This window comes from Heterodontus francisci, chromosome 30 (assembly GCF_036365525.1).
Source record: "Heterodontus francisci isolate sHetFra1 chromosome 30, sHetFra1.hap1, whole genome shotgun sequence".
Taxonomy (NCBI): Eukaryota; Metazoa; Chordata; class Chondrichthyes; order Heterodontiformes; family Heterodontidae; genus Heterodontus; species Heterodontus francisci.
This window is the reverse complement of record NC_090400.1, coordinates 37,906,474-37,932,811: the sequence shown is the minus strand read 5'-3', so window position 1 is coordinate 37,932,811 and position 26,338 is coordinate 37,906,474.

The following is a 26,338-nucleotide window of genomic DNA, read 5'->3' as shown; positions in this document are numbered from 1 at the left end:
CTCCCTGAAACAGCAATGTGATAATGACTAGATAATCTGTTTTTGTGATACTGGTTGAGGGATAAATATTAGCCAGGCCACCAGGGATAATTCCCCTTCCCTTCCTCCAAATAGTGCTGTGGGATCTTTAACGTCAGCCTGAGGGGGCTTAAACGGGCACAAAGCCTACCATTTTAGCATTGGGACAGCCTGCACCCAATCTGCGTAGGCATTAGGCCCACGAATAAATTTATAGGGACTGGTTTTTAGTTGTTAATTTGGGGCTTAAAGACTGTTGAAGAACTCCTTCACAAATTAGTTACCGATGAGCGGGGCAGGCATCAGGCCTGTCATGCTCAGGGTTATTTAGCAGCCCACGGGTAGTGGGGGACATGCTCTGCCTATGTTTTCAAGCCGTGGCACATGAAGAATGGGTCTAAAGCAATTTCCAGGCCACAATGTGTGATACACGAAGAGTTTATTTAAAGAAAATGGACTTATTACATTTGTTTTGAAGTCTGTGAGAAACAATATATGGTTGCCAATAGAAATTAGCAGGAATGCGGTGGTGATATCTTATGGTCACTCAAACTATCTTCCTTTCTTCCAGCTGGCAAGTTTATCCGGGGAAATATTTGATGCACTATAACTTGCAGCTGGCATTTGAGTTTTGTAAATTATTCAATTAAAATCATCTTTCTCCTTAAAAAAGACTCTGTTCTGCAATTTAACCAGGTTGAAAACAGCAGGAGGATGGAAATGCAAATGTATAAAAATTGCATACTACACAGCCAGATTAACAAACGGTGGAACATTTGTACTGATTAAGAGGCTCATTACCTACTTGAGGAGTGTTAAAGGATCATCGTTACATGTGTCTCATGTTCGTGTGCTAAATTTTTGGCCCCACTAACAAAATATTATTTTAAAATCATGCATCCAAATAGTTTTCTTGGCAGGTCATAAATTAGGAAGGAAATGCTTTTTCAAACAAAATAAATAGACATTATATTACCCTTAGGTATTACAGTCCTCATTCCTTATATGAAGGCATATTTCACACACGACATGGACTTGCTTCCTCGTCAACTGGGGAAAATCTCACAGTTGCTCAATACTTTCCTGATCCAGGATTACACCTGTAAAAAAAAAAATCTCCATTTCGACAGTGTGAATAGTCACTTGAGTTTGTTCCTATCCATGTTCTCCTATCAGAGCTGATAACACTTAATCTTTTTCTTCTTCAGTTTTATTGTAAAATTGCTATTTTTGCAAAACAAGGGGTTAGATAGGAGTTGGTTTCATGGTTTGAATACTTGCTTTGATCGGAGCAAAATTCCCCGAAAACTGCAGCAATGTTAACAACTAACATCTCCACATCACAAGACGAAGAAGTAGGTCGAAAAAAATGGACTTCCTTTTGTTTCAAATCAGACTTTTACTGGCAGGATCCACCTACCAAAAATTGGATGGTCCAGTTGAGAACCAGCTGTGTGAGATCCCTATATTATTCCTGTTTACTAATTCCCTTGTTACCAGGTACAGCTGCAGTAAAAACACAGAGACTGGAGACACTACAGCATTGAAATTATTGCTTGCAATATCAGCATGAGCAATTTTCATACATTCACCTGGCATTCCTCTTTCTACTAATTTGTCATTTATTTTAAATGTGTTAACTGTTCTGTTAAAATAACAGAGGACTATCATATAAGCATATCAAAACTATAACAGACAGTAGTTTCCAGGTTTTTATAGTAATATATCCAGATTCATGCACAATTGTTCATGCATTTCCACAATCGTTCAAAATGTTCTTTGCCTATTTTAATCAGGCCAGTAGTGCAATCATTGGGTTTGCCCCAGTGTTACTAGACAGCAATCAGTACCACATGTGCCCCTCAAACTAAGGAGGGCATCATTAATACAATAATCTAACACCAGGTCCAACTGAATTGAAAGAAGTTTAACATAAAACTATTTCAGAATATTATCAGAATCCATTATACGGGAGACATCTTTCAGTGCCCACCGGTTAAGGCCTCGAGCGTACTGTGTGTTGGGTAAATGCAGGCCATCATCAGTTTGGGTGCAAAACATGTTTGGAAGTAAGTGTAGAATATTTAAGCCTGAAGGCACATTCTCTTCTTCAGTTAAGGTGTGGTCAAATCTGGTTGCTGCAGTTTCAACTTCAAAAGGTATAAATACAGAGGTCTAGGTGCAGTCTGCAAATGGTGTGCAGATTGCAAGCTGAGTGTGGAGATTCGAGTCTGGTGAGTGGTGAGTTCAGTGAAGGGGGAGGAGGCGCTCCATTTTTCTACTTTTTTTCTACTTTTCTAACCCTCTGGTATTTGGTTCTTGCTTCGATGCAGTGGAAAGAGCTGGTTGGTGAGTAGTTGGTAAACTATTTTACTTATAATAAATAGTCTGTAAAGTTAAGGTATGACAGGGCATCTCTACTAAGTGGAATGTACAGCCTGTGGCATGTGGGAAGTCATGGACGCACCATGTGTCCTAGACAAACACATCTGCTGAAGATCCAGGTTTCGGAGCTCGAGTTGTGGCTGGAGTATCTGTAGTGCATCCGTGAGGTGGAGGACTACGTGGATAGCACATTTAGGGAGGTGGTCACACCGCAGGTTAAGAGCATGCAGGCTGATAGGTGACAGCCAGGCAATCTAAGAGAACCAGGCAGGTAGTGCAGGAATCCCCTGATAGGATCTGACTTGCTAATGGGTTTTCCATTTTGGATACTGGTGAGGGGGATGGTTCCTCAGAGGAGTGCAGTCAGGTTTGTGGCACAGGAGGGGAGGAAGAAGAGTGGAAGAGCATTAATTATGGGGGATTCATTAGTTAGAGGAACAGACAGAGGTTTCTGCGGCAGTAAACGTGACTCCAGGATGGTGTGTTGCCTCCCTGGTGCCAGGGTCAAGGATGTTATGGAGCGGCTGCAGGACATTCTTCTGGGGGAGGGTTAACAGCCAGAGGTCATGGTCCACATTGGTATCAATGACATAGGTAAGAAGGGGGATGAGGTCCTGAAAGCAGATTCTAGGGAGCTAGGAAGGAGATTAAAAAAGCAGGACCTCAAAAGCAGTAATCTCAGGATTACTCCCAATCCCACGTGCGTGAGCATACTAATAGGAGAATTGAGTGATTGAACACGTGGCTGGAGAACTGTTGTGGGAAGGAGGGCATCAGATTTCTGAGTCATTGGGACCGGTTCTAGGGCAGATGGGACATATACAAGATGGACAGGTTGCATCCTAGCAGGACTGGGACAAATCCTTTCAGGGAGATTTGCTAATGCTGTTGGGGAGGGTTTAAACTAAATTGTCAGGGGGATGGGAACCTGAGAGGAAGCTCAGATTGGAGGGAAACAAAACTGGTAACTTGTCAGGAGTGTCAGAACCAGGAGCCAGTATCAGAGAGGAATACTAAGGTGCACAGAATACCGGGGGAGATAGATAGCACGAGTGTAGGGAATAGTACGTTATTAAGTGGAGTCAGATTAAGGGAGAAAGTAATAAAGTCTGAATCCGGCTTAATGTGCATGTATGTGAATGCACGGAGTGTGGTTAATAAGACTGGTGAGGTACAGGCGCAGATTGCCATCTGGAAATATGATGTGGTGGCTATAACAGAGACGTGGCTCAAAGAAGGGCAGGACTGGGTGTTAAATATTCCTGGATACAAGGTGTTCAGGAAAGATAGGAATGGGAAAAAGGGGGACGGGTGGCGGTATTGATTAAGGAGAGCATTGTAGTGCTGGAGAAAAAGGATGTCCCAGAGGGTTTGAGGACAGAATCAATTTGGCTAGAGCTAAGGAATAAAAAAGGTGCGGTTACCGTGTTGTCTATAGGCCACCAGTTAGAGGGAGGGACATGGAGAATTTGCAAGGAAATTACAGAGAGGTGCAAACATTATAGTCTATTTATAATGGGGGACTTTCATTATCCAAACATAGACTGGGATAATAGGGTAAAGGGCAGTGAAGGGCAAGAGTTCCTAGAGTGTGTTCAGGAAAATTTTCTGCAACTGTATGTTGCTAGTCCAACGAGAAAGGAGGCACTGCTAGACCTGGTTCTTGAGAATGAGGTGGGCCAAGTGGATCAAGTATCAGTAGGAGAGCATTTAGGGGATAGTGATCATTGTATCAAAAGGTTTAGGCTGACTATAGAAAAAGGCAAAGAGCAATCCGGGGTAAGAATAATTAACTGGGGGAAGGTCAACTTCAATGGGGTAAGAATGGAGCTGGGGTGAATAAACTGGAGTCAAAAGCTGGCAGGAAAACCAGTAGATGAACAATGGGCTACCTTCAAAGAAGAGATAGGTTGGGCATAGTGAAGGTATGTTTCCTCGAAGGGGAAAGGTATGGGCAAACAAATCCAGAGGTTCATGGATGATAAAAGAGGTAGAGATTAAAATAAAGAAGAAAAAGTGAGATCCAGGCTGAATATAGAAGGTCCAGAGGGGAAGTGAAAAAGCAAATAAGAGAAGCAAAGAGAGAACATGAAAAGAGACTGGCAGCTAGCATTAAGGGAAATCTCAAAGTTTCCTATCGGCATTTATATAGTAAAAGGGTGGTAAAAGGAGGAGTGTGGCCAATTAAGGACAAGAAAGGGGATTTACACATGGAGGCAGAGGGCATCGCTGAGGAATTAAATGAATACTTTGCATCTGTCTTTACCAACGAAGAAGATGCAACCCAGGCAGTGTTGAAAGAGGAGGTAAGTCAGACACTAGAGGGGTTTAAAATTGATAAAGAGAAAGTATTAGATAGGCTGTCTGTACTTAAAATGAATAAAGCACCAGGACCAGATGAGATGCATCCAAGGATACTGAGGGAAGTGAGGGTGGAAATCACAGAGGCACTGGCCATAATTTTTCAGTCTTCCTTGACTCGGGGGGTAATGCCAGAGGACTGGACAATTGCAAACGTTACACCCTTGTTCAAAAATGGGTGTAAAGATAAGCCTAGCAACTACAGGCCAGTCAGTTTAACTTCAATGGTGAGAAAACTTGAAGAAAAAAATAATTCGGGACAAAATTAATAGACACATGGACAAATGCGAGTTAATTAAGGCAAGTCAGCATGGATTTCCTAAGGGAAAATTATGTTTAACTAACTTGCTGGAGTTTTTTGAGGAGGTAACAGGAAGGGTTGATGAGGGCAATGCTGTTGATGTGGTGTACTTGGACTTTCAAAAGGTGTTTGTTACAGTGCCATACAACAGACTTGTGAGCAAACTTGCAGCTCATGGAATAAAAGGGATGGTAAAAACATGGATACAAAATTGGCTGAGTGACAGGAGACAAAGTATAATGGTTAATGAATGTTTTTCGGGCTGGAGGAAGGTTTGTATTGGAGTTCCCTAGGGATCAGTGTTGGGACCCTTGTTTTTCCTGATACATATTAATGACCTAGACCTTGGTATACAGGGCATAATTTCAAAATTTGCAGATGATATGAAACTTGGAAGCATTGTGAACTGTGAGGAGGATAGTGTAAAACTTCAAAAGCACATAAACAAGTTGGTGGAATGGGAAGACAAGTGGCAGATCAAGTTCAATGCAGAGAAATGTGAGGTGATTCATTTTGGTAGGAAGAGCATGGAGAGACAATATAGAATAAAGGATACAATTCTAAAAGGGGTGCAGGGGAGCAGAGGGACCTAGGTGTATATGTGCATAAATCATTGAAGGTGGCAGGACAGGTTCAGAGAGCGGCTAATAAAGCATACAGTAACCTGGGCTTTATTAATAGGGGTATAGAGCACAAGAGCAAGGCAGTTATGCTGAACTTGTATAAGACACTAGTTCCACCTCAGCTGGCGTATTGCATCCAGTTCTGGGCACTGCACTTTCGGAAAGACGTGAGGGCATGGGAGAGAAAAGATTCATGAGAATGGTTCCAGGGATGAGGAACTTCAGTTATGAAGAGAGATTGGAGAAGTTAGGACAGTTTTCCTTGGAGAAGAGAAGGCTGAGAGGTGATTTGACAGAGGTATTCAGAATCATGAGGGGTCTGAACAGAGTAGATAGAGAGAAACTGTTCCCACTCGTGAAAGGATCGAGAACGAGAGGGTACAGATTTAAAGTATTTGGTAAGACAAGCAAAAGAGGAAAAACTTTTTCATGTAGCAAGTGGTTAAGGTCTGGAATGTGCTGCCTGAGAACGTGGTGGAGACAGGTTCAATTAAAGCATTCAAAAGGGAATTAGACAGTTATGTGATAAAGAAGAATGTGCAGGGTTACGTGGAGAAGGTGGGGGAATGGAACTGAGGGAATTGGTCTTTCAGAGAGCTAGTGTGGACATGATGGGCCAAATAGCCTCCTTCTGCACTGTAATGATTCTGTGATTCTGTGATTCTGGGTGAAGCAATATATGCCAGGACTGACTGAAATACAATGTGACCACAAAACATAATACACAAATACAAGGCATATAGCTATCTATTGTGGAGCATGTTAAAAAGTCCTTTTTGCTGTCAGAACTCTTTTCAATTAGTTGGTATGTTACATAAACTCTGAGAAATAATCATGATAAAAGGCCCTATACTCTAAGCCACATTCCAAGGGCTGATTAATCTACCAACAAAGTAGCAGGGACAAGAGTTGGTCATATAAAGCCCTAGGGTCTTTTTTATAAATGGTGGCTAGATTGAATTTGTGGTTTTCCTCTATATTTTCTTCAAAGCACCTTTACACTAAGTTGTTCCGATGCAGAGCCGAATAGATTTATCTGCAATATGGGCATGTTCATTGATGATGATGGATCAGGGAAATTGATAATGCACCATTCATTTTAAGTATTATTTTGTGTTATTGCTGTTAATAAATACTATGGGCTTTTGTCTAATTCCTGGTTCCAAGCTGTTCCAGTACAGCTACAAGACTGGCATCAAACCGACAATGTGAAAAATTGCCCAGGTATGTCCTGTCCACAAAAAGCAGGACAAATCCAATCCAGCCAATTCCTGCTCCATCAGGCTGCTCTCAAATATCAGCAAAGTGATGGATGGTGTCGTCGATAGTGCGATCAAGCAGCACTTACTCAGCAACAACCAGCTCACCGATGCTCAGTTTGGGTTCCGCCAGAACCTCTCGCCTCCAGACCTCATTCCAGCATTGGTCCAAACATGGACAAAAGAGCTGAATTCCAAAGGTGAGGTGAGAGTGACTGCCCTTGACATCAAGGTAGAACTTAATCGAGAGCGGCATCTAGAAGCCCTAGTAAAATTGAAGTCAATGGGAATCAGGGGGAAAACTTTCCACTGGCTTGACTCATACCTAGCATGAAGGAAGATGGTTGTGATTGTTGGAGGCCAATCATCTCAACCTCCGGACATTACAGCAGGAGTTTCTCAGGCCCAAGCATTTTCAGCTACTTCATCAATGACCTTCACTCTAACATAAGGTCAGAAATGGGGATGTTTGCTGATGGTTGCACAATGTTCGGTACCATACACAACTCCTCAGATACTGAAGCAATCCGTGCCCACACGCAGAAAGACCTGAACAGCATTCACAGGTTTGGATTGATAAGTGGCAAGTAATCTTCGTGCCACACAAGTGCCAGACAGTGATCATCTCCACCAAGAGAGAATATAACCATCTCCCTTTGACATTCAACGGCATTACCATCGCTGAATCCTCCACGATGGACGTTCTGGGGTTACCGTTCACAAAAAACTTAACTGGAGCAGCCATATAAATATTGTGGCTACAAGAGCAGGCCACAGACTGGGAATTCTGTGATGAGTAACTCATCTCCTGACTCCCCAAAGCCTGTCCACTATCTACCAGCTCCAAAAACATTCATGAAGCTCAACACCATCCAAGAGAAAGCAGACCGCTTGATTGGTAGACCATCCACCAACTTAAACATTCACTATCTCCACCACCAGTACACAGTGACAGCAATGTGTACCATCTACACGATGCACTGCAGCAACTTGCCAAGGCTCCTTCAATAGCACCATCCAAACCACCTAAAAGAACAAGGGCAGTAGATGCATGGGAACACTACCACCTGCAAGTTCCCATCCAAGTCATACGCCATCCTGACTTGGAAGTATATGGTCGTTCCTTCACTGTCGCTGTGTCAAAATCCTGGAACTCCCTATTTGCATTGTGTATCCTAGGAAGGTTTGGGAAGCAAGGGAGGAGATTGCTGGGGCCCTGGCAGAGATTTTTGTATCATCATTAGCCACGGGTGAGGTAGCGGAAGACTGGAGGATAGCTAATGTTATGCCTTTATTTAAGAAGGGCAGCAGGGATAGCCAGGGAACTGCAAGCGGGTGAGCCTTACATCAGTGGTGGGAAAGTTATTGGAAGGATTAATATGCATTTGGAAAGGCATGGTCTGATTATAGATAGTCAGCATGGCTTTGTGCGTGGGAAATCATGTCTCATGAATTTGATTGAGTTTTTCGAGGAGGTGACCAAGAGGATTGATGAGGGCAGGGCGATGGACGTTGTCTACATGGACTTTAGCAAGGCCTTTGACAAGGTCCCGCATCGTAGGCTGGTCCAGAAGGTTCGAACACATGGGATCCAGGGTGAGCTAGCCATTGGATATAAAATTGGCTTGGTGATAGGAGGCAGAGGGTGGTAGTGGAGGGTTGTTTTTCAGATTGGAGGCAGGTGACCAATGGTGTGCCACAGGGATCAGTGCTGGGCCCTCTGTTGTTTGTTATATATATTAATGACTTGGATGTGAATGTAGGGGGCATGATTAGTAAGTTTGCAGATGACACCAAAATTGGTGGTTCAGTGGACAGTGAAGATGGTTGTCTAAGGTTACAACAGGATATAGATAAACTGGGAAAGTGGGCAAGGGATTGGCAAATGGAATTTAACGCAGACAAGTGTGAAGTGATGCATTTTGGGAAGTTAAATCAGGGCAGGACATATACAGTGAATGGCAGGGACCTGGGGAGTGTTGTTGAGCAGAGAGACCTTGGGGTGCAAGTACATAGTTCCCTGAAAGTGGCAACACAGGTAGACAGGGTGGTGAAGAAGGCGTATGGCATGCTTGCCTTCATCAGCCAAGGCATTGAGTACAAGAGTTGGGACGTCATGTTACAGTTGTACATAACGTTGGTTAGGCTGCATTTGGAGTACTGTGTGCAGTTCTGGTCGCCGCACTACAGGAAAGATGTGTTTAAGCTAGAGAGGGAGCAGAAAAGATTCACAAGGATGCTGCCTGGTTTGGAGGGCTTGAGTTATAAAGAGAGATTGGATAGGCTGGGTCTGTTTTCCCTGGAGCGAAGGAGGCTGAGAGGGGACATGATAGAGGTATATAAAATTATGTGAGGCGTAGATAGGGTAGATAGCCAGAGTCTGTTTCCCATGGTAGGGGTGACTAAAACTAGAGGGCATAGATTTAAGGTGAGAGGGAGGAGGTTTAAATGGGATCAAAGGGGTACATTTTTCACACAAAGAATAGATGGTATCTGGACTGAGCTGTCAGAGGAGGTGACATTTAAGAGGCATCTGGACAGGTACTTGAATGAGCAAGGCATAGAGGGGTATGGAATTAATGCAGGCAGGTGGGATTAGTATAGATAGGCGTTATGATCAGCATGGATGCGGTGGGCCGAAGGGCCTGCTTCTATGCTGTACGACTCTATGACTCTCTATTGTGGCTGTACCTGCATCACATGGACTGTAGCAGTTCAAGATGCTGGCTCCCCACTACCTTCTCGAGGGCAATTAGGGATGGGCAATAAATGCTGTCCTTGCCAGAGATTTTCACAACCCTAGAATGAATTAAAATAAACCTTCCTGCTTCTCCAGAGGTATTCACTCACATGGTATACCAGCTGTAGCTTGATAGCGGACAAGACAGTTTCTAACAAGTTTTTATTTTTTTGTTTTCAGTTTCTTTATTGCCAGAGTAACAGAATTGTGATACCTGAGGTATTTTATCTAAACAGTAAAAAATGATCATGATACAAGGGACTGCCCCAAGCCACAGACCCAGGAGTGATTAACCTGAAATCTCTCACCATTGTGAAAGTAACATGGACCACAGTAGGTTTTGATAAGCCACAGGGCCTGTTTTCTAAATGGTGCATCTGTGTGTCTTTGAAATAGATATTTTCATTACCCTTGTGCTGATTTATTCAAGTGAAGAGGCCTTCACTCATTAATTTTTAAATGAAATTAAGATATGTTTGGTGTTGGGTTTTTAAAGCTACTACACAGGTTTCAAATAGCTTTCAAATGCAGAAAAATTGCGAAAATATTTGTTTCATTGAAACCAACTATTGGATCTCTCAGGATAATAAATGCCTGTAACCAGGGCATTTTTCTTTCTTCAATTGACAAAAATGATTACTGAGTGCATGCATTTTCCTACAGCAGTTTCAAAGTACCATAAGGAAATGTACGACAGATAGGGTAGAATTTTACCAGCCCCGTGGAGGCAGGAATGGAAGTGGGACACTGGTAAAATGGCACGGGGCCGCGTCGGACCGGCTCACCGACGTCTTCCCGCCGTCGACCAATTTTACTAGATGCCGGTTACGTGACGGATTAGTGGCTGACAGATCGGCGGGAGGCAAGTAATTAAGGTCGTTAAACAGCCAAAGATAAGGTATTTGCCTCCCTTTTTTCTGATTTTACCAATGATGCAGGAGATGCAAGGCAACTCAGAGTCTCACCTCCAAGCAAGATCTCCGTGGAGGGAGCTGACAGCCATACTGTGAAGCCGTCTGCAGGCTGCATGTTGAAGAAGTGATGCTATCAAGTTTGCAGGCACTGCAGAGGGTGGGGTTAAAGTGAAGTGCTGTTATGGAACGGTATCTCCCAGATCCCCAGCAGCCACTGGAGACAGGACAAAGTTCTTGAGAGGCTCCATGTAGTGGAAGCTTCATCTGGCTGTGGGATCAATGCTTTGAGACGTTAACTCCTCCAGTGAGGAAGAGAGTGGTACAGTGATGAGGGTGCAGTCACGTGGAGCGGCCAAGGTAACTCCAGCAACCTGAGCAAGCCATTTGATGTGGATGAGGAGGGTGCATGGGGAGAAGGGCAGCTTAATGTTTGCAGAAGGTGCTACCCATCTCAAAGGGCGTACCATTAGAGGCCCAGCTTCATCAAAATGTCCGAGCGCCAATGTCCACGAAGACTAGGCTGAATTTTAGCAGCCCAATGGAAACAGGCTGCGAGGCAAGCGAAGATGCAAAATTGAGGTGGAAGACATTGGGAGGGATGTCCCCTTGCGGCTGGAGTTGATGTGCGGGCAGGCTGCTGCCTTTTTTGCTCCGGTGTATTAGATAGCTATGGCCTATGTCATCTGGATGCCTGAGCTCTGCTGGGCACTGGCATATTTGGGACCACCTGCATCTGTGCAGGGACAACCTCAATCATCAGACCAGCATGCAGTGTTAGTATCACTATTGTTATGAGTGCTTCCTTTTTCTGTTAAATTATGACGATCTGTATTTTAAAACTGAAAAAACATTCTATAGATGCTGGAACGTTTTTTTCAAAGAGGTCATCAGAAGGTCTTTTGGACTGAGCTTGTAAACAACAGTTACTGGAAAGTACCTGTTTTCAGATAAATACCCAGCAGGAGGCTTTTATGACTTGGCAAAGTAAGTGATAGGTCAAGATTTATAGGGGTCAGACACTTGTGACATTGTTTTTGGTTTCGTTTTGGAGAGTGAGTTGGAATATGGACAATGGTTTCAAAAGGAGTTAAAGAATCAACCTACCATGGACAAGCCCCAACTTAGTCTATTTAAGCTCTTTGAAAAGTTTGCGAGTTTTCCATCTCTTTGAGAAGCGCTGAGAAGCAAGTGTAAGAAACTGCCTGAAACTCCTGTTGCTGCATTTTTTCCTGGAAAGCCTGCCCAAACTGATCTTCAACATCGCCTGACAAGAACTGTACTTGGACAACAAACCAAATCAAAAGACATCTGACTTTTTTCTTTATCTTTTTATCTTCAAGAATTAGCAAGTATCAGGCCAAAGTATTATTTTTGCCTGCTTTCTTTTGTAATAGAGCTCTAAAGAGAAAGGGTTGAACTTTACCAGTCCCCTGACATCGGGGGTGGTGGCGGGAGGGCCTGGAAAATACCTCCAGGGGAGGTCCGCCATGGGCCTCGATGCCGGGTAAGCCCCGCCCCATATTACCAGCAGTGGCGGGGCCTCATGGTGGCACCACCCCCCCACCCCACCACTTGGTGATGAGAAACAAATTAAAATATTTAAATAAATGTTGATTAATGAATAATTACTTACCTAATCGCAATGGCCGTCCTGCTACTATATTCCAGCCAGTTGCCAGAATTCCCGCCACTTCGACGTGGAACGGTGGGGAGGGGGGAGGAGTGAAGTTTTCAGGGCAGCAGGGTGTGAGGGGGAATGGCAAAAACTAATGCAATTGGTGGAGGGGATGGTGGGAAGGGGTTGAAGATGAAAGATTCACAACTTTGGGTGGGGAAGGTGGGATTGCGAGATTAGTTTTTTTGTGGGGAGAGGGCATTTAATAAATTGATTAGACAATGGGGGAGTGGGGGAGTGGGAGAGTATATTGAAACTTTGGAAAATTTTCAACTTTAATTTTTAAAATGCTGTACCTTTAAAAGTTTAAATGCTTCGGAAGGGCCTGAAGCCTTTTAAAAATGCCGCCAGTGCCTATGCGGTGGTGCCGGACGCCGTTGCCGCGGATGGAGCGCCGGCCCCCTCTACGTCATCAGGGGTGGGCGTTCCGCCCCCTCCATGTAAATGAGCCGCAGCACTAAATATCGCAGCAGCTCAGCAGCGCACATCTCACATATGCTCTGGGTCGTTTCTGAAACTCACCGCCGAGATCAGCAGCAAGCTGGAAAAAGTCAGCCCTAAATCTCCTTTTTTTTTGGTTAACTGGTGAGTGTGTGTGTGAGGGGCTAAGATAAAAAGGGAACTTTTATATTTCAATCTGTGTGTTTATGCTTTGCTTCATTAATGGTATGTCTTGTTTGTAATAAACTAATATTGTTTGTTTATTACAGAAACCTGGTTGGTGTATTTTATTCTGGGATAAAAATAGAGTCTTTGATTGACCGTATCGGTAACTGGGAAAAAATTTAAATATATGTTGTGACCTGTGGAGAAGTGGAACTAGAAAACAGTGCACTCCTCCCGACTCGGTCATAACACCATCAAAGGGACTGAGGATCCGCCATCACCAGTGGAAGTGCCTTGAGAGGAGCCCCCATTGCTTTCAGCCTGCCCCTCCTCAGTGCTTTCAGGCCCTGCATGCATTCCTGCGGTCGCCTGTAGTGGTTCAGCTCCTAGCAATGGGGAGATGCATGGCTGACACATCTCGCCCACCCATTGCTCCATAGATCTCATGGATAAGGCCATGCTATGAACATCTGTGCACACCCGCTGCATCCACTCTGTGCTATGCTCCATGTATCTCTCCATGAGGGTTGACACTCTTTCAATGGAGGATGCTATGTGTTCACGCCAGAGATACGGAGCCACTCATGGCATGGATTGACTCCTTCATCGTTTGCGCATGGGACGTCACTGCCTCTGGAAAGTCCGACAGAGTTTCAGGCATTTGACGCCACTGCTGAAGCATCTGCCACTTTGGTGTTGACACCCGAGACACACCATCTGCCTGGAACTGAGCATTGCTGGGCCTCTCCTTACTCCTCCGAGGGAACTGGCTGCAGCTGTCACTGCCTCTGTTACCTCCTGCTGCATGTCTGTGCAGTGCTTACTAGATTGCGCCACCCATTCTAAATGTGCAAGAAAGCCCACTGAGGTGAGTGTATCCACGCTGTTGGAGAGTGTGCTGGAAGAAATTGACACAGTGTCTTGAAATGGTGTTGCATCTGTGAGCTTTCCAGTTCAGCAGGAGCTCTGGTCTGTTCCTCATCTGCAACCTAATGGAAGTGAAATAGCCATCTGGAAGGATAAGGGCAGCAGTCACATGGGAACACCACCACCTCCAAGTTCCCCTCCAAGTCAGACACCATCCTGACTTGGAAATATATTGGCGTACCTTCACTGTTGCTGGGTCAAAAATCTGGAACTCCCTCCCGAACAGCACTCTGGGTATACCTACACGAGATAGACTGCAATGGTTCAAGAAGGCAGCTCACCAGCACCTTCTCAAGGGCAATTATGGAGGGACAACAAATTCTGGCCTAGCCAGTGATACCTACAACCCATGAAAGAATAAAAAAAGCTACTCCTTTAGCCAAGTCCTTGTGCCTCCCCTTCATCAGTGAGTTTGCACAGGCCACACATGGTCTAGGAAATGTTGGATGCAGCAATTACTTTACTCATTCGCTATAGCTTCTACACCTGCCTTGCCCTCAGTGACAAGCTACCCTACCGCGACCATTCCGATCTCCATGGCCTCCTCCTCCATTGGTGTCACCTGGCAGTGAATGGCACTCCACCTCCAGGTCATTGACCCTCCTTGGCATTCTGAGTGTGCTTCTCCTGCAAGCACAAACATATGCAGTGTCACTCCTGTCTCATGGCCCATCTGTGCTGGTCACTTTCAGGCACTGTAAATGTGCAGCATCATGCCGCTGGGATGTCATGGTGAGGCAGCCATTCAGCCATCTCAATGTTGCATTCACCCATCACTGACCATGAGGTCGGGTGCATGTGAACCAGGGACCTCAATGTGGACATTTGTGTCTGGTGTTGCCCAATGCATGGCTCTACTGCCTGGCCTCATATTTCATGGATGCCTTTTAATTCACGCTGGGCTTCAAGTTTCCCACTCTGAACACTACTCACCTTTCCAGTTTGCACCAGGTCATTAAATCTCTTCCTGCACTGGATCCAGGTTCTTGAAGCCATCCCCCAACTGTTGCAGCTCTTCCTCATTCTGAAGCCATTCCTCCGCTGCCTCCATTGCTGTTGATCTCTTCCAGTTTGCCTGTGTCTTCAGTCTGCCTGACTGCTGCCCACATGTCTGTACAAATGGCACCTCTGTGCAAGCTGCCGCCACTAGAACCTGACAACCACCATTAATTGGCCGGCTCCCCTGCCTGCCAGCTCTTAATTGGCACTTCATGTTAAAATCTCGTTGGAAGTCCCACCGCCCGCCCATGCATACCGACAACTCACATTTCCACCTAACTTTGGGTCATCCGCCCGATCGGTAAACTTCAAGCCATAGCTGTAGGTTCCTTAGGATGCTGAAACCTAAACAATTTCCCTTATTAATTCTGGCTTACATAACTGCATTTTCCTCACAATTAGCCGAAGAGCACCATCCCCCCCAATTCTAGTCTACTATTATTTTTGTGGAGTAAACTGTCTAATTGCCCAATCACAACCTTGATGGAGCTATCTCAAAACTGCTAATGCTTTTCAGTGGCATGGGCATTTTTATTTGTGTATTTGATTATATAAAAGTTTGAAGCTGAAAGCAACTATTACAAGGATAGTTCTGATCCTGCTGGCTGCTGAAAATTTATCTCCAGGTATAATGAGACAATGCTAAAGACTTCTCAATGCCAGTGTAGGCCGCAACAATCTTGGTTAATAACTCTGTATTCAAACCTCTGCATACAAGGAGAAGCATTCCGAATGATTCTGCAATAAGGAATAATAGAGTGCAACTGTTTGCCGTAGACAGTCCAGATAAATTATTGAATAACAGAGGATGTTGACGTACAGTTGCCACCATTCTATATTTCTGGCATTAACATCGATGCATGATATAAGCCTAGCCAGTCCTGTAATACTGTTTTCATCATGATTGTATATAGGTCTGACAGCCTGGTCACACCTCAACAATGTTGTAGAGGATGGATTTTGACAAGAAGTAAGCAAACTTCAATTTGGCAAAGCCTCTTAATGGCTTTGAACTGCACTGAGTCAGGGGACAAGAAATAGATCTGCAGCCTGCCAAACAGGATTATAACATTCCTTACTTCATACAACACGACTGTTGTTGACTCTTTCAAGCGAGGATACATTTTTTTGAGGCTTCACTCATTCTTTTGAGTGACTTCGACTGTTTGCTTCATATAAATGCAAATACTTTCTTTCTTCTTGCTTCAGTGCAGCACCAGTATGATCACCAAGTTGTGGAGATGGATACTTGTAATCAAAGGCAGCTTGTTAGAGATGAGTACAAAACGTTACAATCAAACCTCTTCCACAGAGGTATTGACCTGTCTTCACAGCACTGAAGATAAAACAGCATTTATAAACCAAATCCATTCCTATCTGCCTGTACTGATTCATTAGCTATGCATTTCTGGCAACAATTCTATACCAGCAACAATTCTGAGGAAATTGTCTACAACATGTGTGCTTTATTCAAAATGTTTATTTCTGAGCTGACTACATAGTGTGCTGAATTGTCTTCCGCTGGCTGTCTGTTTCTGGGTGAACCTGGGACACAGCTAGATATGCTGAATTGTCTGGGTGGGGTTTCACTGAGCAACTTGTCATAGTTATGTCAGGAGGTGTGTGATTGCATTCCATCACAAATTTCTGTGCATACACATGCTGGTGGAACTTTCTTCATCCAAATACTACAACTGCAAGCTCTTACTCTTTTATGGGCATCCTTGAGTGTTGCAAGTACTTGTGAGCTATATATTGCCAAAATGTTCCTCCTGTAGTAATTCTGTACCAATTCCTCAACTGCCTGCATTGATACTTACCTTCATTGATTTGGTCATTTCATATAGCAATAGCCCTGATTTTTCTTTTACTGAGCTTTGGCAATTTTGAAAACTCCCATCATGCCATGTGGTTCAGTGACATCTAAGTAGTCCGACAGAAACATGCCTAAATATTTCACCATGCTAACCTACTGTTGTAGATCTTTTATGCTACTGGTGTTCCCATGTTTGCACTCATGTTTCTTGCAATAGCCTTGAATTGTTCTGCTGGGAGTGTCATACTCAGCTTGTAGGACTCATTGCAATGTTTTCTCATGATTCTGTTCATTCCTTTGATATCAGGATAACATCTACAATAACTTCTGCTCCTTCAATATCATCTAGCATCTATGACATTCTGCATTTGAAAAATTCAGGAGTTAAGATAATCGTAAGGGGCATTTTGGTATGTGTATATCTGTCAAATTAACTATTAAATGTGAACAACATTGACAGGTGTTTATCCAAATATATTTGCTAGTGGCCACAATTTGCATCAAGCAGTTGGACTGCAGAAGTGCAAGAAATAAAGCACACACAACATTCGCAAGGGCAACCAGGTATGGGCAATAAATGCCAACAATGCCCAGATACCAAGAATGAATTAAAAATAACATGCTCATGGTTTTACTATTTTATAATCATGATATTACTTCTTCTATGGTGTAATAATGCTCTTATTCTATAGGTTTATTTAAATCTTTGGGATAGAGGCCTATTGTCATCATTCACTACTTGACTTGGGTATTGCCATCAGATTGCCTACCCATTACACCAAGCTTCTTCATGATTGGTTGTGTGTCCTTCTTCAGCTTTATTCTGTCCTTTCCTGTTGTGTCTCCCATGGCTTTAAATACATCAGCGTACCTCTCTGCTACTTTTAGGCATTGTTCACTGTTGCTTGTATAAATCCTTGGCAGTCCTTCATTGGGCTGCCTGCCAGACTGCAGCCAAAAAAGGTAAGCTGTTAAGATACACTTATCTGAATGTGGAGTCAGGAGGAGCAGGAGTGCTGCACCTGATCCCCTACTGGCCATTCCCCATCAATTACCACTCATCTTCTATTTAAAAACCTGATCACCCTTGCAGCTTTCCTATTTCAAAACAGCTCACTGTCTGTGCCTCTCTTATCTTCTTCTTCAAAGACAGGCAGAAATCATAGGATTATCCAACACACTGCAGGGGTGTTTTAACATGGGTGAGCACATGGGATTGGGTGTTTAAACCCCACATCAAACAGGGAAGCCCAAACTTCCGGGTTTCCTATACAAATATTTACCCTCCACCACTCCACCACCTATGTAACTCACCCTTGTTAATACCCAAGCCATTGAGTTTTGAAATGTCTTTTGATGGTCAAGACAAGCTAATTGTTTATTGCTTAGTCTCTGGAGAAAACAACTGTCAGTTGTAGCATTTCAACCACCTTCAATTTAGGTGCCACTGGGAGTGGTGGCCACTGCTGGGACTGCAGCACAGCTGAGGACATGGAGACAGGACTGCAAGTAAGTTTGGGCTGCCTTGGCAGGGGTAATCAGTCATGCCCTGGTGAGGTAAGGGTGGTCGTTATGGGGGAAGGGCGGCGTCCTGTGTCTTGGGGGTGGTTGGGGAAGTGGGGGTGGCCCTCAATCGGGCACCCTGTGCCTGATTGTCAGGGACCCCCGGGGCGCTGAGAGGCCACCAGCTTTCACCGGGCCACCTTTTCCGGCACCAGGACACCCGCTTGCCATGGGTAAAATCCCCGTGGAGGCGGGTGAAGGCCCTTAAGGGCCTTGATTGGCCTGAGGCGGATGACCCATTTTCTGATCACCACCCCACCACCCCCCCCTCCCACAACCCTACGTAAAGTGGGGTGGAGTCGAGACCAGGTTGGGGAGGCCTCCCGGAGCCTCCTTTTTTTTTATTTCCAAAATATACTTTATTCATAAAAATCTGTAAAAAATACATTACAGAACAGTTCCAATCAGCACCAAGTCAAAAAATACAAACAGAGCAAAGGAGATCAGTTTCCTTCAATACAGGAGTGAGTTGCCTCACAACCCTTCCATTTCATTTTTCATGCCATATACATTTTACAGCAGACAAAAATTTCCGGATACAGTTCGAGGGGTTTTCCATGGATCCAGCCCCTCAATTCAGCTTCGTGCAGGGACCTTACACAGTGGTCTTTCCCCATTGAGCCTTTGCTGCGGCTACTCCAAGCTTTAGTGCATCCCTCAGCACATAGTCTTGGACCTTGGAATGTGCCAGTCTGCAACATTTGGTGGTGGACAACTCTTTGCGTTGGAAGACCAGCAAGTTTCAGGCAGACCAAAGGGCGTCTTTCACCGAATTGATAGTCCTCCAGCAGCAGTTGATGTTTATCTCGGTGTGCATCCCTGGGAACAGCCCGTAAAGTACAGACTCCTGTGTTACGGAGCTGCTTGGGATGAACCTCGACAAAAACCACTGCATCTCTTTCCACACCTGCTTTGCAAAGACACATTCCAGAAGGAGGTGGGCGACCATCTCTTCCCCATCACGAGGGCAGCATGCGGAGGGGGTGAGACTTCAGGCGTGCAGGAAGGATCTGACCGGGAGGGCTCTTCTCACCACCAGCCAAGCTACATCTTGGTGCTTGTTTGAAAGTTCTGGTGATGAGGCATTCCGCCAAATGACTTTGGCAGTCTGCTCGGGGAACCATCCGACAGGATCCACCATCTCCTTTTCCCATTGGACCTTGAGGACATTCCATGCAGACCACTGCCTGATGGATCGGTGGTCAAAGGTGTTTTTCCGCAGAAACTTTTCCATGAAGGATAGGTGGTACGGCACGGTCCAACTGGATGGAGTGTTCCGCGGCAATGTGACCAGGCCCATGCTTCGCAACACCGGGTACAGATAGAACCTCAGCACACAGTGACACTTGGAGTTTGCGTACTGGAGGTCTACACACCTCTTGATGCAGCCACACATGAAGGTAGTCATCAGGATGAGGGCGATGTTGGGTACATTTTTGCCGCCCTTATCCAGAGGTTTGAACATTGTGTCCCTCTGGACCTGGTCCATTTTGGATCCCCAGATGAAATGGAAAATGGCTCGGGTGACCGCCACAGTGCGGGATTGGGGTATGGGCCAGAACTGCGTCACGTACAGCAACAACGTGAGCGCCTCGCACCTGATGACAAGGTTCTTACCCATATGGCGAGAGATTGCTGCTCCCACATGCTCAGCTTGTGTTGTACCCTGGCTAAACGCTCCTTCCAGGTTTTGGGCACGCCCCGGCCCTTCCGAACCATATCTCCAGCACCTTCAGGTGGTCTGACCTAACGGTGAAGGGGACAAAGGATCAGTCAGCCCAGTTCCCAAAGAACATGGCCTCACAGTTGCCATGGTTAACTTTGGCTCCTGAGGCCAGGTCGAACTGGTCGCAGATGCTCATCAGTCTGCGCACAGACAACGGGTCCAAGCAGAAGACGGCGACGTCATCCATGTACAGGGAGGTTTTAATCTGAATGCCTCCACTGCCTGGGATTGTCACCCCTCTTTTGCTCGCATCCTTCCTAATCGACTCAGTTCAATACAGCAAACAAACAAGACAGGAGAGAGAGGACAGCCCTTTCTGACTCCAGATTGGATCGAGAAACTTTCTGATTCCCACCCATTGATTGAGCCTCCCAGAGCCTCCCACTCTATTTTACCTCACCCCGCTCAGCCATCATCCGGCTCGCTGGGGTGGCATAAAATTCCGGCCACTGTGTTTTGAGCTCCCCATTGGTGAATCCTTGTTCACCGCTTTCCAATTGTAAGGCAAAAAATGAGCACAAACAGGTTTGCTTAGGTTTAAAGAAGAAAAGTGCAATTTATTAAAACTTAAACTTAAACGCTGATTTGGTTAACGCCTATGCTAGCATGCACACACGATACACACATGCAAATAGGAACAGAAAAGAGAAAAAAAATAAAGTAAAAAAGTTTGAGGCAATTTCTGAAGGGGGTTTGTTACTGTGCTTTGAGCTTGTTGTCGAGCCCTTGATTGTAGGTAGTCCTGCTTTTCATTGGGGCCCAGTATTCTTCTTAAACCTTGTTCACTGTAGGAGACTTTACTCTCTTTGTTCATGTGTCTTCAGTTCCGTGAGAAAGAGATGGAAGCAAACAGGAGAGTTCATAGAGTGATACAGCACTGAAACAGGCCCTTCAGCCCACCGAGTCTGTGCTGACCCATTTATACTAATCCTACATTAACCCCATGTTCCCTATCACACCCCCACCTTCCCTCAATTCTCCTACCACCTACCTACACTAGGGGCAATTTACCATGGCCAATTTACCTATCAACCTGCAAGTCTTTGGCTGTGGGAGGAAACCAGAGCACCTGGCGGAAACCCACACGGTCACAGGGAGAACTTGCAAACTCCGCACAGACAATACCCAGAACTGAACCCAGGTCACTGGAGCTGTGAGGCTGCAGTGCTAACTGCTGCGCCACTGTGCCGCCCTTTTTTTCCAGTCCAGGAGCAAATAGTTTTCTGTCTTCAAACATTGTTTCTCCAATTTAAAAAACTCCCTAGTTGGCCACCAGGTGGTCACGTGACTGATTGGTTTGACCTGGTCTCTTCTGTGTATTGGGAGCATCTTGGCAGCCCATCTGGAATGCTAGCTTCTCCACCATCAACGTCTGGTAATCAAAAGTCCATTGTGGATTAAATTGGAGCAGGGAGTGGCCCCTTTGTCCTTTCCAAGTACAGTATGTTACAATGCAAATGTCTTTCCAGTCAAGGGCCTGGTATATTTTTTTAAAAGCAGGTTCTTTCTTTACTCCAGTAACAGTTTAGAAAATCAATGCTCATGTGGCAAAATTAATGTGCCTCATTCTTGGCAGATGGGGGGCCTGCATGACAATGTGTTAAGTCTCATATTTGATATGCAAAGGGATAACTCCTTTCTGAGGTGTGGGCTCTGTATGCCTATTTTAAGCCTTTACTAATATGGCTGGTGGTGCACTTTCAGCCCATAATGAGCATACACTTCCTGCCTGCCATTTCGGAGAGTAAGGAGGCTGCTCAGTGCCCAAAAACCAGCCACATTTTTATGCACATATTTTAGTCAGAGTACATTGCTAATATTGCAGTAGACTTGCTTGGTTTTCTACTTCGCTTCTGTAAACCTACAGTGGCATAACATTACATTGAGCTATCAATAAGGACCAACTAGATTGCTTCCTTTTCACTGTATGAACAGCTCCATTCGGATTACCTATAGTACTTCTGGTATGGTACAGCTGCTCTTGCTGTGTTCTGATGGCTTCTGCTATTCTGTGAGTATCAACTGTATTCTACGAATCTACACTCTTCCTAGTAATCAGGTTCTGTGTTGATCATCTATTATCCTAACTACAATCTTGTGTTTAATGAGGTTGTCTACGAAGGATTTATACTCACAACACATGGCCTTTTCACAAATCTGTTACAAACTGATCAATGCTTTCTTCTTGAACTCAAAAGCTGGTATTAAAAAAAACAGTTTCATACATTATATTCTACTGAAGTATTAAACTTTCCTCAAATCAGGTTCCATTTGTCATCTACCTCATTATAGGTATACACCTCTATCATTATACCTCACCACTCGCATGTGGTCATGTATTTTGTCTTATGCTTATTGTCTATTTTGTCGCATAACCTAGTTGCGGTTGAAAATGTTTCAAAGCATTGTTTCCAATTTCTCCACACTTCAGTGACATTTCTTTCTAGTCTCATGTGATCTGGGAGCTTTAAACCTTCCATTTCCATCCGATTTGCCACCACATAAAGATTTTTAGCCATTTTGAACAGCCATCAGGAGACTCTTTGTGGTATGTCACAAACCGACATTTAAAAGTTTAGTTTCTGGGCTGAGTATATGGTGGGGCGAATTCCACAATACTGCAATGTTGGCAGCATGGTGGGACAATTGGGATTGAAATCTTGTAGCCCTGTCTCTGAGTTGTGCTTCTTCCAAGCACAGCTATTGCACTGGAAGCATGGCATTTTTATATTAATCCCAATACTATTAGATGGCCCTAGAAATTCACTGCATAGATAGTTTAACATATCATCACACATGGAAAGGAGTTAAGAGAAAGCACTCCTAATGAGATGGTTGGTAGCGTCAGTTATTTTCTTGCCTCAGTTGATATCACTTAGTTCTGAATTAGAAAGTCACAGGTTTAAACCCACCCTAGAACTTCAATGTTTAAATTAGGTTTGTACTACTGTACTGTTTTGAGGAAGTGCTATGTTGTTTGAGGTGCTCGTTTGATCTCTTAGACTGAGGCTTTATCTGTATGTTTAAGTGGGTATTAATGATCCAATACACTACTTGAAAAAAAATCTCATAGTTATTTAGCTGCCCTGGCCACTATTCCTTCTTCACCAAAAAGATATTGATTCGACATTTATCTCTGTAATATTTATGGGATCTCACTGGATGCAAATTGGCTGCTGTGTGTGCTTACATAACAAAAACAACAGCATTTCAAAGTAATCTATTGTGAGTAAAGTGCTTTGACATATTTCTGAGACATGACAAGGTGGTGTATAAATGTAATTGTTTTTCCTTCACCATATCTTTGTGTTCCATTACAATATTTTATAAATTACTTCAAATGTTGCACCTCTGATGAGAAAAGATTACAAACAAAATAAATTAAAAGACAGCAGAGTTAGCATTAACAACATTTACTGATTAAGATATAAAATCATATTATCACCTCGGGAATGAAAAGTGGAAGATCTCAGCACTGAACACTAGGGACTGAGAGTTCCTATGGAAACAGGATGGTCTTGATTTAGAGTCAGTCTTCCCAGTTTCTCTGTGCTTGCTGAAAGCTTGTTTATAGGACAACTAGGTATTGAGATTCGATTCAGGTTTGGCTGAGTCAAAATCAGTTTTGCACTGTAAATGACATGATCTGCAAAATTCATCTCCACATATGATTTGAGAATGATATTTAGATTCTCATGCAATCTGCCCAAAGAACCTGATAAGTGGACTCCACTGTTGAATCACATAATAAATAACTTTCTGTGCCCCAGCTATTCCAGTTCACTTGAAGCCAACTTATTCTCCTGAAATGTACCTGGCCCACTATTTCAAGAACTGAACTTAAATTAAAGGGAAAAAAATCTGTGTGTACATTTCCTGCCTCTTTATCTTAAGTTTATGTGCCTCTCACGATTTGATACCTTGGAGAATGGCCACTGAACAGGCCAGCATGCAGATCTTGGGAAGGCAGCACTGAATGAAACAAGGGAAACCAATGATTTTTTTCTCCTGTTTTTGCAACACTGCTGTGTAAACAAGATGGTTTCCTGAAACTCTGAATTTGTGTTGCAACACGGATATTGGATTTGTTCATCAGAATTTGATGGCCGTTTTTGTACAATAAAAGATGTACAAGAGTACCTTATGACTTTGTAAGATGTGCTCTTGATTCTTCATGAATAACATGTAATTAGTATTTTGTGCTATGTGGCAAAAGGGATGGAGTCTGGCGGGCATTAAACCAGCTGCTTTGCCAGAATGCTAACAGCACAAGATTTACCATGGTCGGCTGATTTTAATGATGTAAATTTATTCAAAAGCCTCAAAATAAAACAAAATACATAAACATTAGCTGAACAGTAAGAAAATAATTACATTATAAATAGTTTCATTTTGTCCCTTAAACAGCTTGCCTTTAATACTTGTTTTACGTGTGGGGAATATTTGACTTACGCACAACAGCAAAAAATAGATCAGGGAACAATTTTCCTCAACATTCTCTTAATATTAACTATTTAGAAGCAGCACAGGAAAATTTTTCTTACAGAAAATGTAGTCTAATGGCAACTATCAAATCTTGAAAGTGGAAAGACAGCAATATGAATCACAGTCACCATGTAGGTAGAAATTGGGTCACAACTATTTTGCAGGCATAAAATGAGAGCAACAAAGGCCAATGGCTTGTATCCCAAAGGTACCCCTGAAGGATGCCTGAGTTGATACTGGTTCATGCCATTTTTCAGGCATCTGTAGTATCCACCTAAAACAAGGATAAGACTCCCTGTGAATACTAATGAAGAATCAAACAGTTTCAGCAGTCCTATGGGAAAGTGGGCTGATAAGCTGCTATGTAAATTAAAACATTTTTCTTCAATTATCTTTATATGTCATTGTAACATTTTATAAATTATCTCCAGTGTTGTGCCCTTGATTTCAGGTGTCACTCACATGAGTGTTCATTCCACATGTAGCCAATTTATCAGTCATCATTGACTGAACATACCCATAATATAGTAAAAAGTCATGTCTCAATTCTCCGCGACAGATCCTTTTTCATATTGATTTGTTGCCTGATGTTATTGTTCCATCACTGTAGTAGTCTGCTTACACCCAAATATCTTCTACAAATAGGATGTTTAGAAACTAGCAATCTTTTATCCCTGTCTATTTGCCATAATGGATGACTGGAATGATAGGACATTGATAAAACATTGGCTTCAGTCAATTTTGGTTTCCAATACCATCCAGCTTTTTCAATCATCTGGATGCAATTAAAAGTCTCCACTTGATATTTCCTTAATCAATCTCTGGATTGACCCTGCCCAAACAGATAAATGAATCTACTTATTTAATCCAACATAATCCTGGTCTCTTTAATGATAGCCATTAGATTAGGTTATTTGGCACTCGTACAGAATCTAAAATATCTAGCGGCAATATCTACTGAGATAATGATAATCTACAGGCCAACAACACCATCTGCAATTAATGCTGTATCATCTGGAAATCAAAAATTGTTGGTCAGTTTTCCCATGTCAATGATGCCAAGATTTTTACTTTTCAGTGCTTTCGTTCATTGCCATTTTGGAAATTGTACTGAATAAATAAAGTGACAGTGGACGACCTTGTCTTACCCTGACATTTGTTTTAAGCCATTCATAAACTCATTGCCTTTTTTACCACATGAGCTCTTTATTGAGGCAGACATGTCTTTTTGACATATTGTGAGCCCTTTTAAATCCAAACATAACTGTTTGAGTCAAAGGTCTGCTGAGAGTCAATGAAATTGATGAATAAGATACAAAATCTGCTTTTCACAGAGTTGTCGCAATATGAATAATTGATAATCATACTGCAGCCTCCTGGAGAGGTGGTTGTTTTGTCTCCTAGGATCACTTCCATTTTGGTCACTAGCCTTCATTGAACAAATAATTTTCCAGCTTGACTAATCATATTAATTTCCCTATAAATTATTACAATAGATCGCCTGTCTCCATTCCTGAAGACCCAATTACTTATTCCAAAATTCAGGGCCCAATTTGTGTATCTTCACCTTGCTTCCCTACTACAGCATTTCTTCCATAACATCAGTGCCGGGGGCTATGTTTCTCTTGAGCTGTCCGATTCCATTGATTGCTTTGCCTCCTCTCTTTTCAACACCTCATGCTCTGTTTTTTTTTTGGTGGTAAGCAATCCAAAACATTTGAACGTATGATTTTTTTCATTGATTGCAAAGGCTTTCATAATGTTCTTTCCATCTCCTTTGAATATCTCCAGAATATTGGCTGTAAATATTGGGCCTTTGTTGACCAAGTGAGGTCATTAAACTTCATTGGGCACTCGAGGGGAATCCTTGAAATTATGGATGTCCCAATCACAGCCACAACTGTCTTCTTTCACATGACCTGTACTGCTGAATAGGATGG